The sequence below is a fragment of the Sciurus carolinensis genome, chromosome 6 (genome assembly GCF_902686445.1).
Source record: "Sciurus carolinensis chromosome 6, mSciCar1.2, whole genome shotgun sequence".
NCBI lineage: Eukaryota > Metazoa > Chordata > Mammalia > Rodentia > Sciuridae > Sciurus > Sciurus carolinensis.
This window is the reverse complement of record NC_062218.1, coordinates 21,078,595-21,083,401: the sequence shown is the minus strand read 5'-3', so window position 1 is coordinate 21,083,401 and position 4,807 is coordinate 21,078,595. Positions and strand designations below refer to the sequence as shown.

Sequence of the window (4,807 nt, the reverse complement as noted above, 5' to 3'; positions counted from 1 at the left end):
TATATGTACATGTACACATGTAGTTATGTATTACATAATGTACATATATGCACATGTAATATTTTCTGTTTATATTTCAATTTTCAGAAGTTATATGTATACAGCATATCTATTATATTTCATAGCCCAACATATTTTTCCAGGAGTATCAGTAAACTTGTAAGTGTATAACATAAATACTTGAGATGACATAAATTATTGAAATATTATTTAGTGTCCCCAAGTAAACTTTATTTAGTTTCCTAATTAAATGGATATTTGATGTGCAAAATTTATATTTTAAGTTACTTAATGCAATTTTTGTGGTTTTATCTTCATTATTTTTAAAAGGAAATTCAGGTTATATATAATGTCTTTAAAAACTTAGATATTTTAAAACTTAATTATACATTTTTTCTTTTTATAATCAGTTTTATGGTCTAATTAAATGTGTTTAGAAAAGCTATAACCATAAAATAAAAGCCTATGGTTTTGGTTTATCAGTTGCTTAGGTAAGTTAATTAAATAAATATTTTTGCTGTTGTTTTCTTTTTTACAATTGTAAAAAATGTACTCTGATACAAGGCACAAAATTAGAATAAGATAGATTACGGTCTGAAATGGATTGTAAATCAACTCGCAGTTCTGTGAATATTTTATAGAAGGCATTTGCAAACTAAAAAATCTGACATTTATATAGCAATGCATGCATAATTTCCCTCTTATATGTCATTTCACTGAGATGAAAGTAATTTTTAAATGCAAGGTCAAAGAAATGATTACCCCTAACAAATAATAATAAAAGAAGTTAAGGACAAGTATCAGGAAGCAATTTAGCATTTTCTATTCTGTGGAGCATTTAATATCTAATGTACACCTTCAGACAAGACTAGGAAATTTGAGGTAGGAAATCCTTGAAGTAATATGGAGATAACTTCAAGGTAGATAAATTTTCATTTGATTTGATGGCTGCTATTGTTCCCTGGTCAAAACACAGTTGGAGTTGTTCTTATGGGACCCAATATCTCCTATATCTGATAAATGGTATGACCAGGACAACCTTAGCCTCAGCAGGAAAGACATTGAACAAATTGTCAGCATGATTTACATACAAGTTGTCAACAGCATCTGGGCTGCTCTGTGAAAGAATGATGGGTAACAGATGTTCTGGGAAATGCTACCATCTGCCCTTTCTTAAAATACATCCCCTGTGAAACAATGCATTTGAATGGATGCCATGGAGATACCTTTCCTTTGAAGAACCTAACCAGCCTCAGTATTTCAGTTTTACTTGTAACTATCACAAAAAACAAAACGGTCTTAAGGGTGTAAGTGCAGACAGGTAAAGGAGCAGACAGGTCCTTGAAAAGGTCTTTAAGTTAGTCACGTGGTTGGCAACAGAATGGTTGATGATTCCCCATAGTATATGCTGAAAATACTCCAGCATGAGGTCAAGAACTTAACCTCTGTATATCCATTAGGTAATATCACACTTGGAGATTATTTAATTCTTTCTTTCAATTCTACAAAGCCTTCATAATTTTTAAACCATTTGTATTGCAAGTACAAAACTATACATGTAACAAGAGAAACATAAATATATTACCCATTGAATTGCTACCTACATTTATCTGTTATAAAAACACTCAGTAACATTTCAATGTGTTAAGGGTTAAAGGTACAATGGTTAATGAGTATAGTATGAGCAAGAGTAATAGTCCAGGGCTCTGGACAGTGAAAAACATTTAGTCATTTTCTTAGTCTTTATGTCTGCAGTGTGAATTATTTATTTAAGCAAAGAGTTTCTTTCTTCTGAAGAGATGTTAATTGGATTTGTGCTTGCTAGACCTGGAACCTATGAGCAAGGGAAAACTTCTCAAAATGTAACCATATCTAAAAATCTATCACACTCTTTTGTACTGAATTATTAATAATAATATTATTCTTAAACATAGAATTCAAACTACAAAAAAAGCAGTCATAGCATTTTCTTCCCTTTGTGGATTTAAGTCATATTTCATATCCTAGTGTATAAACTTATTATAAGTAGATGAGATTAAAAGATAAGAAAATAAATTAGTTTTGGAAATTCAGGATAGAAGAGAATTGGTAGAGGCTAGATTCTGGGTTCAAATATATGCTTCTACATGTGCTCTGGTCATTACTCTTCTGGTTTATTTCTGTGTTTAATTATTTTTTTAATGAAGTTGATGTATGCCCTCTGAGGGGCCCACGTGAATCTAAGTGTGGTCCGTATGTTTGTAATAAGATATTCACTATAAATAGGATAATAGATGTTAAAATTGACAATCATATAACAATCTAAAATCTGTTTAGTGCATTATGCCTTCTTAATATACAACTATTATAATGATGATATTGAGGAAACTTAAGTGAATATCTTTCAAATGATAAGTGATGTTTTAGTCAGCTTTTTCACTGCTCTGACTAAAAGAACCAACTAGAACAATTTTAAAGGAAGAAAAGTTTCTTTTGGGGTTCATGGTTTCAAAGGTCTCAGTCTATATAAGGCTGGCACCATTATCCAGGCTGGAGGTGAGGCAGAACAACATGGTGGAAGAGTGCAGAGGAAGGAAGTGACCCACATGATGATCAGAAAGCAGAGGGAGACTCCACTCTCCAGATACAAAATATATACCCCAAAGGCACTTCCCCAATGACCTACCTCCTCCAGCCACAGCCTACTGGGCCTCAGTTACCACTCAGTTACTCCCAGCAGGGGATTAATTCACTGATTGATAACCCAATCATTTCTCCTCTGAACTTTCTTGCATTGTCTCACAAGTGAGTTTTTTGGGGACACCTCACATCCAAACCATAACGAATGATATTTATTTTATCCATTTTATCACACTTAAATATTTTAAATTTCTCAGAATTTTCAAATATCCTATGTTTTATAGAGACGGTAACATTATACTAACCAAAATATTAAGTTCATGAAAATAATTTATTTTTGGTCATTCTGAGTAAAAATACACAGATTCTTCTTTGGGTCGAATATGGCTTCTTGAGAAGACTGAACAAATCTGAGAACATGTACACAGGATCTGCAGAGGACAGAAAAAAGCCATACTAAAAAATAAAAAGCTGGAGAAGAAATTAAATGCACATGCACATATACAAAGAAGATCAATAACCTGAGTGTATTTAGAGGCATGCATTTGGCTCATGAGCTCTTTGATCTTCAAATTTCCAAAATAACTTATCATCTTGTCTTTCATCTTCTAATGTCATTTTATCCATTTATATATTTTCCACCAACTTTGCCAAAATCTGGGAATTGCCAAACTGAACATGGCATATTGAAAGAAAGAGGCATTCTGTCCTCTTCCTTCAGCTAAGACTTCAGAGACGTAATAATCGTCATATATTGTCCTAATTTTATTCAGTTAAGTCCAGCACTTTCTGAGGATTTGATGATAACTGCATTATGGAGGACACAAATGCAAGGATGACCATTCTTGTTCATTGGTGGTAGGGGAGTGAGGAAAATCTTAAACAGAAATCCACAGTAGGTGCACCCAAAGTTAATATTAGATAAGATAATGTGTCAAATTGTTTCCATGTTTTATTTATTTTTTTATTTGCTAGGTTTCTTGTTTGATTTTTCTTCTATCAACAACAGAGGGAAGAACTTCCTAATCATTACTCATGACAAAATTAATGAATTTGGTTTATTTTCATTTGTCCTTGCCCTACCCCAGTAAGATTTACCTTTAAACATCTAAAATGTTCTGGTTGCAGCGCCGCGCGGTGAGGACTGCTCTCTACTGTCCCACCCATGCGGTATAAGGGTCCCTTCAGTCCCTATGACTGACAAGTCTTCAGACGCAGGAACACGACCACAGCTGTGGCTCACTGCAAACTAGGCAATGGCCCTGTTAAGGTGACTGGGGGTCCGCTGGCCACTGTCGATCCGCTCTTGCTGCGATACAAGTTACTGGAGCCCCTTCTGCTTCTGGGCAGGAGAGGTTTGCTGGCGTGGACGTTAAGGTCCGTGTGAAGGGTGGTGGTCTTATGGCCCAGATTTATGCCATCCATCTGTCCATTTCCAAAGCCCTGATGGCCTGTTACCAGAAATATGTGGATGAGGCTTCCCAGAAGGAGCTCAAAGACATCTTCATGCAGTATGACCAGACCCTGCTGGTAGCTGAGTCCTGTCGCTGCGAGTCCAAAAACTTTGGAGGTCCTGGTGCTTGGGCTTGCTACCAGAAGTCCTACCATAAGCCCATCACAAGGATCAGAGTTCACCTTTGTAATAAAATAGTGTGGAATATTTAAAAAGAAGTATCATAATAATTATATGTATCAATGCCAGAGATAAAAGAATAAGGTCATAAGTCATTATACATAGGTCACAAATAAAGGAAACAGATTGTTATAATTTAGGTCTTTATAATTGTAAACAGGAACAGTTTATGGTGCTAATAGTTTTTCAGTAACCCAGTAGTGCAAATGATTATTCCATTATTCTACAATTATAGTTCACATGGAACTGTATGGATGCTCTTTTATGAAAGATGGCATGCAAAATAAAGAAGTTAATTGCAAAGATGGTCAACACTCAGCATTCTTCTTCATATCTTTTTTGCCACATATTTTTGCAGTTTTGCTCACTAAAGAAGCTATTATTTTCCCAGTTCTATATTCTGAGTTCCGTCATTTAACCAGAATAAGCCAATGGAATATTAATATATGTGACTCATGCAAAGGCCTGGAAAAGTGTGTGTTTCCACTTTTTTTTTTTGTTTGTTACTCTTGGAGTGGCTTGAGGATATGCCCCAGTTTGACTGCTGGAGGATAA

The 4,807-nt window shown here is 34.7% G+C and overlaps 1 pseudogene; it reads left to right on the top strand.

Moving 5' to 3' along the window:
• The first annotated feature begins 1,662 nt into the window (after positions 1-1,662).
• On the top strand, positions 1,663-4,284 carry LOC124986995 (40S ribosomal protein S16-like; annotated as a pseudogene).
• Positions 4,285-4,807: the final 523 nt, after the last annotated feature.